The 16,147-nt window shown below is 38.1% G+C and overlaps 1 long non-coding RNA gene across 1 annotated transcript in view; it reads left to right on the plus strand.

The window, feature by feature from the left end:
* The window catches only part of LOC139359872 (uncharacterized), a 33,555-nt gene extending 24,969 nt beyond the window's left edge, over positions 1-8,586 (plus strand). The window contains exon 2 of the long non-coding RNA XR_011616436.1: positions 5,856-8,586. This is a non-coding gene — a long non-coding RNA (uncharacterized lncRNA). The remainder of the gene's footprint in view (positions 1-5,855) is intronic.
* The last annotated feature ends 7,561 nt before the right edge of the window (positions 8,587-16,147 follow it).

A 16,147-nucleotide genomic window follows, 5' to 3' on the forward strand; every position in this document is an offset into this window, starting at 1 on the left:
TTCCATTTTAGTGGGGTTGAGGATGCACATGATAAACAAGGAAACCAAAATATTTCCAAATCGTGGATTGTGATAAATGCTGTGAGGACATAGACAGGCTGCTCTGGTAGGGGGTAAAAGGCAGCCCAGCTTCTTCCATTTGCAGGATGGTTTAGATGGGAATTGAGCATCCCCTTGGATGTTTGTTTCCCAATGATTCTGAGAAAGTGAGTCTATGACTCAGTGTGGGAACTTCTTAATGATATTGACACCCAGGAATTCAAGATAACCAGGAAATTTGGGATTTAGTTACTTGGAAGGTTGATGAAGTGCAATAGTCGACTCTCTATACAAAGGAGCCAGCTCCTGGAAAACAGCAGGATTCTTGTTTACTTTTAGTTTTCAGTCCAGGTTGGACTTCACTGTTTTTTGGCCAAAGGTCATCATATTGGTTTTTAGCAGAAAGAGTCAGATTCAAAGAACCAGCCTGATATCTGGATTTCTTCTAAAAATCTCCTTTCAAGAATTGGCCCAGATGCAGGCCTTTTTGGTTCCACCATCTACACCTGGTATTGGAGGGGCGGGGGTGAGGATGGTGTTCATCCTACACTAATCTTTGCTTAGTCTGAAGTTTCTGTTTTTGTTTTCTTTGGGTTAACATTTAAAATGAGGATTAAAAACAAAATAAAACAAAACATATTTCCGGTATTCCTTGGAAAAGCTGAAGATCTTTCCATAAATGTTCTCAAAATGTGGTAACATCACCTGCAGAGATACAGTCACAGCCTCCTTTAGATATAGTTATAGGCTCTTCAGTTCACCATAGTGTCTATGCAACCCAATTCATTCATTTCTGTGACCTGCTTGGCCATGGAAGATGTTTGAGTTTTTGACTACTATTCTGTGAATTTCAAGGCCTGGAAAGTGGGAATGTTGCTTAATGATCAATCCTTTCTGATACAGTCATCTTGTCAATTCAAAAAGAAAGGGTGCTGTCAAAACTTAAATTTTCAGAGCTGAAAAGGCTGTTAAGGAACCGCTTTCCACCCCAAGTCCAAATCTCTGTTGTGTTCATGGAGAAACTGAAGCCCAAAGAAGAAGACACTTAGCCATGGGTACAAACTGAGTTGGTGACATCACTGTCACTAATCAGGGCATTGTCCATATACAGAAATTCCATAGTAACCATTACACTGAATTGAATCTAAAGCAACTTAAGAACAGATTTCCATACCTTGCATGATTTTTTTCTTTTCCTTCTTAAAGGCATTGGAAATAAAGAAAGAAAAAGAAGGAAATTCTGTGTTTATTGTCAAGCGCATCTCAATTTTTATTAGCAGCCTGAAAAAAATCTTACAGATAAAAATATCTGAATGTTTCACTCTAATCATTATCTTATCAATCTGCGCTTATCATTTAATCTGAAAACCCAAGAACAATCTTAATCCCTTCTGCAGAGGTCTCAGGGGTGCTGAAGTTGATAAGGACATTAAAGTCTCTTCATGTATTGCTAGGCGCTGGAAAGGAAGAGACTCTCAATACCAATGTAAATGTCCTTTGCATACAGAGGGTCCCGTAGACTTGGGTTCACATCCTTCATCTTTCCAGGTTTTCAACTAAGATAAGGGAGATGGCTTTCAGAGGTTCCCGAAGGCTCGCTGGTGAAGAGTGAGTTGCTAGGGGAACAAAGTGTGATTCCAGGAGGCTGGGTAATGCTGAGTCCCATTAATAATAATAACAACAATAATTTTTAAAAAGCACCTACATTTGTTGAGCTTTTACCAAGTGTCAAGAACTATTCTCAGTGAGTTCCATTTATTATGCCATTTAGTTCTTCCAACAACCCTGTGAAATATGTACTATTACTATTTCCACTTGACAGATGAGGAAACTGAGGTGCTGAGAGGCTAAGGGACTTGTCCAGGGCCTCACAACTAGACGTGTTAAAGCTAGGATGTGGCTCCTGTCTCTGCAACCCAAATGTTTCACCACTTCTATTATTTCAAGACAATTCTAGAGGCAAAATGCACATTTCTAATATATTTCTCAATATATTATTTGGAATAGATGAAGCCTCTTAACTCCTCACTTTCTAGATTTATGTAGCTCAATACCCTAGTCACTAGCCACATGTGGCTGAATTTAAAATAATTAAAATTTTGTAAAATTAGCCATCTAGAACTCAATCATATGAATCACATTTCATGAGTTCAAAAGCCACATATAACTAGTGTCTACCTTATTGGACACTGAAGACATAGAACATTTCCATCATCGCTAGAAGTTCTACTGGAAAACGTTACAGATGAAAAAAAAAATCAGGACTCAGGCAAAGGGACTTGTCCAAAGACATGCAGCGAGGTCCAGGATTTGAAAAATGCATAGCTCAGATGCCACGTTTTAGTCCTTTCCTTGGTCTTTTTTGCCTGCCTCCTGCTCATCTCTTTTTTGTCTCTGCAATTAGATTTTAAGTTTGTGAAGGACAGGTAGCATATTCTTCATTTCATTTGTGAACCACACTCCAGCTGCCCAAACCTACCCCCTTCCAGGGCAGAGCACACAGTAGGGCTTTCATCAACCCTCTTGCCTTTCCTTTCCCACTCCTCACTTTTAAAATGGCAGTGGGAGATCTGGCAAGTATCAAGCCTCAGGTTTTAAGTAAAACATGTTATTATAATTTATTTTTTTTTGAGCTGGCATAGTTAATTGCATAAGGCAGAGAGATGTTTTTTATTTGAAGGCCTCTGAGGACTAATATGTTTGGTGACGGGAGCAGGGGAGGGGAGACCTGTACTGTTTACCTTTCTTGAGGTAAGATTGAGGGTAGCGTTCATGGAGAGCTGGGCCTTGAGGACCTGAGTGCTTGCTTGGTCTTGTAAGAACCTTAACCAGAGACATAGTTAAGTGTATGAACCCTGGAGACCCAAAGACCTGGGCTGCTGCTGCAGCTTTAGCAGATAACAGCTGTGTAAGCCTGGACAATTTATGCAAACTTCTGAGCTTGCATTTTATCATTTATAAAGTGTGGTTTGATCGTGTAGTGTTAGGAAGCACCTTTGCAATAACCCATGTAAAATACCTGGTAGCCACAACTATTTTCATCACCTCATTTATTTATTACTTATTTATTATTGTCACTTTCACTAGACTGAAAACTCTTGAAGCACAGAGCCTATGTCCATCTTGTTCACTGTTGTACCTCAGGGTGCAATTCCCAGCCCCATGGTAGATAATAAATATGTGTTGAAGCAATGAAGGGATATCATAGTCTCAGAAAATAAGTCTGTGTTGTAAAGAAACTTAAAGGATTGTGGTTTGATTTCCTGTTGGATGCATAAATTTTCATTACAAACACCTTTGTCAAGTGGTTGTCTGGGCACTGCTTTAACACCTCCAGTGACAGTGAGCTCACTACCTTATAAACCCTTTTCATCTTGGACCTCTCCATTGGGCTTAAGGGCAATCCCTCATGCCTGGCTGAGACAAGAACAGGAAGTGTCAACGCTTCTTAGGTGCACCGTGCTATGTTGATCAGTCACCCAAATCTCTTAGCCTTTGTAGAAACGGGGCTGCAACAAAATAAGTCTGTAGCCACTCTGTGGAGTTTCATGGATATCACTGGGGGTGGGGAGAGAAGTGAAAAAATGAACCTAGAGAATCTGGCTATAAAACACATTACCTGCATTTATGGTTCTTGTGCCCCAAGGCCTGGGATAAAGTGAAGAAGGAAAAACATTCCACTCTGGCTCTCAGTGACCCCTAAAAGAAACCCCCCATGGAGTCATTTAGGATAGTAATTTGAGTATAAACTCAAGCATACATTTCTAGCCTTCCCTCCATAAACTCAGGAGTCTCATGATGATCGGCACCAAATTGCTTGAAAATGTGCCCCAGACCCTTCCAGATGAGGGCTGGGCTCAAAGATATAAAAAGTTAAGGGCATGTTGCTATGGCATTAGCATTAAGGGAGTAGACACGAACCTCAAACTGTGCACAGAAAATATATTCTCTCCGTATGCCCTCTCCATGAAAAACCAAGCCAGCAAAGTCATTAAAATGTCAGACAAAGAGCCAGGTGGGAAAAATGCATGTTTAAAAGTAAACATGTAGCCTGTGATAATTGTGTCCCTTGAAAAGGTAAAGATGGGGGAAAGAAAGGAAAAAAAAACTTGGAATAAAAAGAAAGGCAGGGAGAATATGGGGCTGCACAGCTCCTTCCCCTTTACTCTTCATAATCTCAAGAAATGGCATCACCGTCCACTCAGTTGCTTTAGCAAAGCACCTAAAAGTCAGCATTCCCCTTTTTTTGTGATTAGCTCCCTGCACTGAATCAACTAGCAGATCCTAAGCCCAGACTTAGCTCCAAAACATTAGATTGAAACATATTAAGTTGACAAATTTATACCTTCTTTGACATACAAAAAATGTCAATTCCATATGATTCAACCTAATTAAATCTCAAATCAGCTCTTTTTTCAGTCTCTGCTGCCACCATCCTGGTTCAAGCCACCATCAATACTTGCTTGATCTATGTGGTAGTCTCATAATATGCCTCCCTGTTCTCACTTTTGACCTCTTTCAGCCCTGTATTCTAACCTTAGAAGGTAAAGTAGACCATGCCCATCTCCTGCTTAAAATGTCTCAGTGTTCAATCTGATAAAAGACCTACATACCGAAAACTACAAAGCATCGCTGAAAGAAATTAATGATTTAAAGAATTGGAGAAATTGTGACTGTAATCCCAAGTTATCGGAAGGCTGAGCCCAGAGAATCACTTGAGCCTGGAAGGTCAAGTCGTCAGTGAGCCACGATTGTAGTACTGCACTCCAACCTAGGCAACAGAGCAAGACCCTATCTCATAAAAAATTGAAAAAAACAAGCAAGAAAAAAAGAAATGGAGAAATATACCACATTCATGAGTTAGAAGTCTAAATATTCTTTTCTTCAAGTTGATCTATAGATCTATAAATATAGATTTAATACAATCCCAATAAAAACTCTAGCAACCCTTTGTTTTGCAAAACTGACAAGTTGATTTTAAAAATTTACATGGAAATGCAAAGGGCCTAGAAAAGCCAAAACAACTTTGCAAAAGAACAAAGTGAAGAATTAACACTACTTGACTTCAAGCTTTCTTAGAAAGCTACAGTAATCAAGAAAGCATAATATTGATGTGAAGGTAGATAAATAGTTGAAGGCAATAGAATACAGAGCCCAGAAATAGACCCATAAATAAAAGAACAACTAAAAGAAAGATGTAAAGGCAATTCAGTGAAGAAAGTATAGTCTTATTAACAAATGGTGGTGAGACAACTGGACAGTTATATGCAAAAAACAGAGAAAATATTATTAAAATGAAGGAAATTATAAAAGAGAGCCAAATAGAAACTCGAAGCTGAAAAATAGAATAACTAAATTTAAAAAATTACTAGATGGCTTAACAGCAGGCTTGAGCAGGCTGAAGAAAGAATCAGTGAACTTGAAGATAGGACATTTGAAATTACTGAGTCTGAGAAGCAGAAAGAAATAATGAAGATAGGTGAACAGAACCTAAGGGACTTATGGAGCACCATCAAGCACATCAACATAGGCATTATGGGAGTCCTAAAAGTAGAAGAGAGAGAGGAAGGAACAAAGAGAGCTTATTTGAAAAAAATAATGACTGAACATTTTCCAAATTTGAGGAAATAAATGGACATACACAGTCAAAGGCTCAATGAATTCCAAGTAGAATAAACTCAAAGAGGTCCACACCTAGACACATAATCGAACTGTTGAAAAACAAAAACAAAGAGAGATTCTTGAAACAGCAAGAAAAAATTGATTTTCCATGTACAAGGCATTCTTAATAAAATTATTAACCTATTTCTCGGCAGAAAACTTGGAGGCCAGAAGGCAGTGAAATGATACACCTACAGTGCTGAAGAAAGATAAAAAACCTCTTAACCAAGAATTGTACATCAAAATGGCAAAAATGTCCACCAAAAATGAGGGTAAGCTCCCCAACAGCACTTGGGTTTTCCTATTTAGAGGTGGTACTGAGAGACAGGACTAGGTGGATTTCCCAGGCCGACTAAGAATCCCTAAGCCTAGCTGGGAAGGTGACCGCTTCCAACTTTAAACATGGAACTTGCAACTTAGCTCACACCCGACCAATCAGATAGTAAAGAGAGCTCACTAAAATGCTAATTAGGCAAAAACAAGAGGTAAAGAAACAGCCAATCACCTGTTGCCTGAGAGCACAGCGGGAGGGACAATGATTGGGATATAAACCCAGGCATTCGAGCTGGCAACAGCTACCTTCTTTGGGTCCACCCCCTTTGTATGGGAGCTCTGTTTTCACTCTATTTCACTATATTAAATCTTGCAACTGCAAAAAAAAAAAAAAAAAATGAGGGTCAAATTAAGACATTTCCGGATAAACAAAGGCTGACAGAAGTTATTACCAATAGGTCTGCCCTACATGAAATGCTAATGGAAGTCCTTCAGGTTGAAATGAAAAAATTCTAGATAATAACTAAAAGCCATATGAAAATAGAAAGATTTCTAGTAAGGGTAAATATATGGGCAAACAAAAATACAACTATTATTGTTATTTTGGTTCATAATTCTGCTTTTAATTTTTTATGGGATTTAAAAGACATACATAAAATAATTATAATTCTATGTTAATAAGTATACAATGTATAAAGATGCAATTTATGACATCAATAACATAAAGTAAAGCAGTGACAGAACTGTAGAATTTTTGTATGTAATTGAAGCCAAGCTGGTGTTAACTCAAACTAGATTGTTATAATTTTAGGATGTTAAGGATAATCTCCATGATAACCACAAAGAAAGTATCTATAGAATATACCTAAAAAGAAATAAGAAGGGAATCAAAACGTGTTACTACAGAAAGTCGATTAACCACAAAGAAGATTCTAAAGAATGAAATGAGCTTCATCAACTGACTCCCACCCTACGCCTTGGCTCTCAGTTCCCAGTGGCTCATGCTGTATTTGGAGTTCAGCCCAATCTCTCTCTTCAACTGCAAGAAGCCCAATCTCTCTCTTCAACTGCGAGACTCTACTGAAGTGGTGCCTGTATCTATGGTCCTGAAAAAAGTCTTCCTCCCTATGGAAAAAAAGAAAAAGAGAAAAAAGAAGAAAATAAATGAAAGACAAGTGGCTATAAGACATGGAGAAAGCAAATAACAAAGTGGCATAAAGTAAGCCCTTTCTTATCAGGAATTACCTTATCTTTTTTTTTTTTCTTTTTGAAAAGAGACAAGGTTTCACCATGTTGCTCAGGCTGGTCTCAAACTCCAGAGCTCAAGCAATCTGCCTACCTTGGCCTTCCAAACCTGTTGGCCTCCCAAACCTATAAACCTGTTGGGATTACAGGTGTGATCCACCACACCCAGCCTCAGTAATTACTTTAAATGTAAATGGATTAAACTCATAAATCAAAGGCATAGATTGGAAGAATGGATTAAAAAAAAGATCCAATTATATGCTGCTTACAAGAGACTCACTTTTGATCACAAATAGACTGAAAGTGAAAGGATGGAAAACGATACTTCATGTCCATAGCAACCAAAAATGAACTGAGGTGGTTATATTAATATCAGACAAAGTAGAAAAAGAATCAATGAAACCAAATTAGTTCTTTGAAAAAAACTAACAAAATTGACAAGTATTTTGTAGATTGACTAAGGAGAAAAGAGAAAAGTTACTAAAATCAAAAATGAAACTAGAGGTATTACTATTGATTTTATAAAAATTAAAAATACTATAATTGTATGCCAAATGGGTTAACCTAGATAAAATGGACACATTCCAAATTCCTACAAAAACACAACCTACGAAGACTGAATCATGAATAAATGGAGAATCTGTATAGACCTACAGCTAATGAAGAGATTGAATTAAGAATAAAAAATCTCCCCTAAAAGAAAAGCCCTGACTTTGCAAATGACTTCAACTGGTGAATGTAAAAGACTTCAACTGCTGGCTTCTATCAAACATGTAAAGATCAATTTATACCATTCCTTTTCAAATTCTCCCAAAAATTTGAAGAGGAAGGACACCCACTAGCTCAGTCAACGAAGCCATCATTACACTGATAAAAATGAGGCCAGACCAAAAAAATTATAAGAAAACTACAGATCCATATCCTTTATGACTATTGATGCAAAAATATTCAACAAAAGACTAGCAAACACAATTCAACAGCATATTAAAAGAGATATATATCTATATCTATATATATATATACACACACACCAATAAATGGGGTTTATTCCTGGAATGAAGAGGGGTTCAACATATGAAAATCCACTTATATAATATACCACATTAACAGAATGAAGAGAAATAAACCACACTATCATATTAATTGATACAGAAAAAGCATTTGACAAAATTAAGCACCCTTTCATGATAAAAACACTCAACAAACTACTCAACATAATAAAGGCCATATATGAAAAACCCACAGTTGACATTATACTCAATGGTGAAAAATGAAACACTTTTCTTGTAAATCAGGAACAAGACAAGGGTGCCCACTTTTACCACTTCTACTCAACATAGTACTGAAACTTCTAGCCAGGGCAATTAGGCAAGAAAAAGATAGAAAAGATACCCAAACTGGACAGGAATAAAATAATTTATTCCTATTTGTAGCTACCAGGATTTTATATGTAGAAAACAGAAAAAATCCATAAGAACTGTTAGCGTTAACAAATAAATTCAGCAAAATGGCAAAATACAAAGTGAACACAAATAATTAGCTGCATTTCTATAAACTAACATTGAATATCTGAAAAGAAATTCTGAAAACAATTCCATTTATAGTAGCATCAAAAACAATAAAATACAAAGGTATTAAATAAGGAGGTGAAAGACATAAAACCACAAAACATTGCTGAAAGAAGTTAAAACATAAATAAATAGAAATATAGCCCATGTTTATGAATTTTAAGACCTAATATTATTAAGCTGTCAATACTACCTAAAGCAATCTAGAGTTCCAGTGTAATCCCTACCAAAATTTCAATCTTGTTTTTTTTTTCAGAAATAGAAAAACCCATTCTAAAATTCATATGAAACCTGGAGGGATTCTGAACAATTAAAACAACCTTTAAAGAGAACAAAGCTGGAGAACTCCTATGTCCTGATTTCAAAACTTACTACAAAGCTTCAGTAATCAAAACAGTGTTGTAGTGGCATAAACACAGACATATAGACCAATGGAATAAAGCAGAGAGCCCAGAAATAGACCCTGGCTTGTATGATCAAGTGATTTTTGTCAAGGGTGCTAAGAAAAGTCAATGGGAAAAGGACTTTGTATTTTTAACAAATGGTGCTAGAAAAACTGGACATCCACATGCAAAAGAATGAAGTTGGAGTTTTCCTTTACATCATATACAAAAATTAACTCAAAATGTATCAAAGACCTGAATGTAAGAGCTAAAACTGTAAAACTATTAGAAGAAAATATGGGGAAAAGGCTTAAGAATATTGGGTTTGGCAATAACTTCTTTGATATAATACCAAAAGCACAGGCAACAAAATTAACAATAGATAATTTGGGCTTCATCAAAATTAAGACTTGTGCATCAAAGAACACTATCAACAGAATAAAAAGGCAACCCACAGAATCAGAGAAAACACTTTAAAATTATATATATATATAATAATATATATTATATATAATAATATGTATATATTCAATATCCAGTACATATAAAGAACTCCTATCAACAACAAAATAACACAGTTAAAAAGTGAGCAAAGAACTTGAATAGACATTTCTCCAGAGAAGATATACAAAGGCCAGTAAGCCCACAAGAAGATACTAGACATTACTAATCATTAGGGAAATGCAAATCGAAACCACAATTAGATCCCACCTGATACACTTTGGGATGGCTATTATAAAAAAAAAATACACAGAAAATATCCAGTGTTAGGGAGGAAGTAGAGAAGTGAGACTTTCTCTGCATTGCTGGCAGGAATGTAAAATCCATCCACTGTGGAAAACATTACATTGGTTCCTAAAAATATTAAGCATAGAATTACCATATGATCCAGCAATTCCACTTCTGAGTATATGCCGAAAATAATTGAAAGCAGGGTCTGAAAGAGATATTTGTATAACCCTGTTCATAAAAACATTATTCACAATAGCCAAAGGAAAGAAATAACCCAAATGTCTATCATGGATGAGTGGATAAACAAAATGTGATATATACACACAACAAAATATTATTTAACCTTAAAAAGGAAGGAAATTCTGACATATACTGTAACATGGATGAACCTTGAATACATTAGGCTAAGTGAAATAAGCCAGTCACAAAGGATACATACCATACGATTCCACTTACTTGACTTACCGAGAGTAGTCAGATTCATGGACAGAAAGTAGATGGTGGTTGGTAAGGATGAAGAATGGGGAGTTGTTGTTTAATGGAAACAGTGTTTCAGGTTGGGGTGATGAAAAAATTCTAGAGATGGATAGTGGCGATGGTTGTATAATAATGTGAATATACTTATCACTGCATTGTACACTTAAAAAGGATTAAGATAGTAAGTCCTGTGTTATGTGTATTTTACCATAATTCTAAAAGCTAAACAATCTTACAAAGAAAAAAAATGCTTCAGTGGCTTCTCATCACACTAAGAATAAAATCCAGTTTTCTTACATGGACTGTGAGATCCTCCAGGATCTGGTCACTGCTGACCTTGCTGACCTCACCTGAAACCACTCCCTCTTTCATGCACTCTCCTTCAGCCACATTGGTTTTTTCTGTTCCCCCAACACATGAAGATTTTTCCTGCCTCAGAGTGTTTGCATTTGTTGTTTCCCCTGCCTGGAATACTCTTCTTCCAGATGACTCCATGGACATCTTCTTGTCTTTCAGGTGTCAATTCAAATATTATCTTATTTAAAAAAAAAAAAAAAACTTACCTGATGTACTAACTTAAAAACCACACACCTCAAGTTACTTTACCTTTCTTTCTACAAGTATTTTTTCCCTGTTTCATCACAGAACCCCGTTTATTTTCTTTAAGAAATTTATCACAAACTTTTATCACAAATTAAAAAATTTTATCACAAATTAAAAAATTATCCTCCATTTTTGGTTAACTTCTATTCATGGTACATATATTGTGATGATTGTTATGTGCTGGTATTATTCTGAGTTCAGGATTACACCCATAAAATCAACAAAATAAAATCAATTAATTCAAAATAGATCAAAGACCTAAATGTAAGAGCTAAAACTGTAAAACTCTTAGAAGAAAATATGGTGGAAAGGCTTACGAATATTGGATTTAGCAGTAATTTATTTGATATGATGCCAGAAGCACAGACAACAAAATTAAAAATAGATAAATAGGACTTCATCAAAATTAAAACTTGTGCATCAAAGAACACTATCAACAGAATAAAAAGACAACCCACAGAATCAGAGAAAATACTTTCAAATAATATATGTATGTGATAAGGGATTAACATCCAATACATATAAAGAACTCCTGTCAACAACAAAATAACCCAGTTAAAAAGTGGGCAAAGAACTTGAATAGACATTTCTCCAGAGAAGATATACAAAGGCCAACAAATCCACAAAAAGATGCTAGACATTACTAATCATTAGGGAAATGCAAATCAAACCACAATGAAATCCCACCTGAAACCCTTTGGTATCAGTGGAAGGATGGAAGGATACAGGAACACAGGATTAATTAACAAAAATGTATTATGTTTGATTGTGTTAAATACTAAGGATAAAAATAAAACAGGGCCAAAACAGAGTGTGTTGGGGGTGTAGGTTTGCAATTTGCTTGTTATCTGATCTCCTCTAAAATGCAAGCCCCTGAGGGCAGGAACTTTCTCTCTTGTTTACATCCATTTTCCCAGTGTGCAGGATGACTTTCTTAATATTTAGAAATGAATCTTGTGAAGACCAACGATGATTCAGCTAGAACAAGGGGATCGCAGCAGGGGCGCGCCTGGAGGAGAATTGCTTATAGAGGGTGATCTCAACTCCCCCATTCATCCAGGAAACTTTCGTCTAGCAGGTTCCAAGGGGGCTTTCTTTTCCTTTTTTTTTAAAAAAATTGTAAAAATACGAAACATAAAATGTATAATTTTAACCATTTTTAAGTGTAAAATTCAATGGTATTATGTTCACATTGCTGTGCAACTATCACCACTATCCATCTTTAGAACGTTTTCATCATCCCAAACTAAAACTCTGTACCCATTAAATACTCACTCTCCGCTCACCCTCTCCTTCAGCCCCAGTAACCATCATTCTACTTTCTGTCTGTGTCTTTGACTATTCTAGGTACCTCACATAAACGGCATCATGGAGTAGACATCCTTTTGTGTCTTGCTTATTTCACTTAGCGTAATGTTTTCAAGATCCACCCATATTGCAGCATATGTCCGAATTTCATTCCTTTTCAAGGCTGAATAACACATCATTGCATGTATATACCCAAGAGAGTTTCTTGACTATGTTAATATCCTTGGTCAGGTTTGTGAGCTATGAAGCTAGAAGAGCTAGATTACACACTCCTTGAGGATGAAGATCATGCTTGCCTTATTCATTGCATGGCCCCAGTGGCCATCACTGGCATAGGGTAAGTGTCCAATATATTGAGAGAGAGACAATATAGAGTACCTGGATCTGCTGTTGACTTTCTAGGAATTGCCCACATCAGTACTGTGAGTCTAACCGGGAAGAAATGTACAGAAACAGACAGATGTTTACACAATGCTGGACAGACCAGCAAGACCTGGAACTGACCTAATAATTCATAAAGATGGGATTTCCCCTGGGCCAAATGTGTGGTGGGTATTAGAGTCAGATGACCTGAGTTCACACCCTCCTACGGTACTAGCTGCCGTTCACCTCTCTGAGCCTCAGTTTTCTTATCTTTAAAATAGGAATATAATATTAATATTATCTGTCTCACAAGGAAGATTAAAATAGATAATTTATTTAAGGTGCTTACTGCCTTCACTTTCCTGTAAGTGGGGGCTGCAGAAGGGGAGGTTTCCCTGATGCTATTTGACTCCATCATGGAGAGACATATTGGGTGACCCTGATAGATCCCAGTGTATTTTCATTCAGTCACCACTCCCAACAAGATAAAACTGGGATGGATCAATCAGTCTCTCTCATCATGAAGGCAAAAGGAACACCAGGGGTGGGATGAGAAAGAAAAGTGGATTCTTAGGCTACTGGCAGATGTCTATGAAATGCACATGGTGCTGAATTTTGCAGAACTTTTTTTTCTTACCATCTGTCCATTAAGAACTGTGTTATTCTTTCCTTGTCTTTCTCTTTCTCTAGCTTTTGCTCCAAGTTTAGGCTTCTTCTGTCCTTGCCTGTTCTGGGGTTCAGGTGAGGAAGTGTAACTGAGGCTGCCCCATGGTAGAGCCAAGGAGAACAGGATCAGGAAATACATCTGAGACATCATTTCAGACCTGGCCAGGCATGGACGCCCAGCCCGTGGAGTCGGGGACTAAACTCACTCGGAGCGGCTTCCCTAAGTCATGTTTACACTGTCACGCTGTGCAAATTGGAGAGTTTGTTTCCAGGAACATCTGGGAGGACCAGCTGGACACGTGTTTCCCTCCTCATTAATTTAGGCTCCTAATTAATCGTGCAAAACCCACACCAAATAAGCAGGAACCAGGACTGAAAATAATCATTAGGCCCCCCAAACACACACACATTTTAATGAGAACTTGGCCCAGGTGATTGTGCCTCTCTTGGCTCAGTACTGTGGCTACAGGCAGGGAGTTCAGCAGGGAGAAATACACAGAGACAGACAGAGACGTGCCCAATATGGGCATCAGAGAAGCTAGCAGACCTGAGGGCCTGGAGCTGACTTCCCAACCATTCATATAGATGGGACTTCCCTCAGGCGAAGTATGCTGTGGGTAGTAGTCAGATGGTCGGAGTTCAAACCCTCCCTACAGTATTAGATCTTATTTGCCTTTCTGAGCCTCAGTTTTCTCATCTGTAAAATAGGAATATAATATTACCTGTCTCACAAGGTTATTGTGAGGATTAAATGAGATAATGTACTTCAGGTGTTTAGCTACTGAGCGCACTGTACACTCAGTGAGTGGTGGCCATTATTGTCACCACTGCTACCGATCATTATTCTTAATGATAATCTCTGATTATTATGACGAGTCACATTAAAAAAAGAAAATCAGAGAAATGTCAGAGACAAAGGATGACTGTATCAATACAACTTTAGATATATTTCTGTGACCTAGCTCATGGAAATAAGAATTCATTTCCTGCCTTTCTTTGTTCATAAGAACCCAACTGAGTGCATAGTTGTGATCATCTAACTCAAGGTACATCTCTCTTTTTTAAAAAATCTGATAGCATCCCGAATTAACGTTCCTCTCAGGCTTCAAAGTACCAGAAAAAGAAGTTATTGATGCATCCACATGGGCCATGGCCATCCTGGTCAGAGCGAGGCAAAGCATTGGGAGGCTGGGAGCTCCAACATGCCTGATGAGTAGAGTCTGGAAAATGCTGGGTTTTACAGCCTAATCACATGCTGAGGACAAGGCTTCCTGCTTCGAGGAGAAATAGAGTTAAGAAGATTTATTGAAAGTATTCCAAGGGTGTCTTGAACATCAAACAGCTGTGAAAAGGGGACTGACGATTGAAGTACAAGGGTATCTGAAACCCATGGCTTATTCTCTTCGGTGGCACATGGGTTTATAGGAAAATATGTTTAGGCAGTATATTGATACTGTCCCCCTTTCCTTGATCTCCCCAAAGAAGACCTTCGAAAAGTAGTTTAGTGATGCGTTTGGAATACAATATAAGTAATGGCTCCCTAAAAGGCAAATTTGATCATGTCATTCCTGCCTGTTGAAAACTGCCCTTGAGAGAAAATGGGAACTCTTTGCTAGGCGCCCATGGTCCTGGGAGATCCGACCCCAGTTTGCCTCAGCACCTGGAAGATCTGCTTCCCGGCCATCCCCTCTCTAACCTCACCAAACTCCTTCCTGTTCCTAGAAATCGGCATACTCCAGCCTTTCACAAACTCTTTACCTCTGCTGGAGGCATTTTCTCTCCGGTCCTTCTTTGGCTGAAGGGCTGCCATCACTCAGGTTTTGGTGTCAATGTCATTTCCTGCAGGAAGTTGTCCTTGAACTTGAGTTTGGTTGGTTTCTCTCCTTGTCTACCCCCACAACACCTGGTGACAACCATGTTTATTGTCATTGCTTGCTGAATTGTCCACCTCACTTGTTAGATAAGAAGGATGAAGGCAAAGGCCATATGGGTTGTATCTATCTTTAACTCCATGTCTGGGACCATTGCAGGCACTCAAAACTAGACATTGGCTAAGTGTATGTGGGATGAATGAATGTCCAGCCTGACCTGCTGTTTCAAGATTTGACTCGAGGAAGATGGCAGAGTGACCTGGTGCTTGTTCTTCACCCACCCCATACGCCTCGCTCTGCCTCTCTGTCCCAAGGCACCTCTCCACTCCTGCCACTGTGCTGTTGCTTAGCCCTCTGGGTGTAGAAGTCTGTTTACTTCCTGTCAGTGGCCTTGGTCCCTTTCCATCCTGGCCTGTGTCCTTGAGTAACCTCAAGTAATATTCCACCTTGCTGGACTCAGGGTCCTACCACCAGAATTCTCTGTAGAGAAAAGAGTAGGACCTTGGAGGGTCCCTCACCACCACCCCTCTCCATTCATGGGTGAAGAATACTTTCTCTGCTTCTCCTTCCCCAGGAATGAGGCTGCAGCTTCCATAGGCAGACACTGGGATGCTATCTCAGATAAGCAGGAAAAGCAATCAACGTGAAAGCTTTAGAATTGATCAAAGCATGAAGGCTGCTCATATCTAGGTAGTGGCACAGAAGATGCCATGAAAAAAAGCCTATAAGGAATCTTCTGTGGCAAGCCAGGCAGATAAATCTGGCAACTTTATAAATTGTTATGCTTCTGGTTATAAATAACAGAAACCCCAACTCCAGGTGCCATAAACAATAAAGGTCATTTATTCACTCTTGTAATTGGAAAACATAGATACAGGTTTCAGGTAAAGCTGGATCCCATGGCTCAATGATGTCATTAAACACCCAATTTCTTCCTTGGGTTTGCAAGATGGCTTTC

Source organism: Macaca nemestrina, chromosome 18 (genome assembly GCF_043159975.1).
Source record: "Macaca nemestrina isolate mMacNem1 chromosome 18, mMacNem.hap1, whole genome shotgun sequence".
NCBI classification, from domain to species: domain Eukaryota; kingdom Metazoa; phylum Chordata; class Mammalia; order Primates; family Cercopithecidae; genus Macaca; species Macaca nemestrina.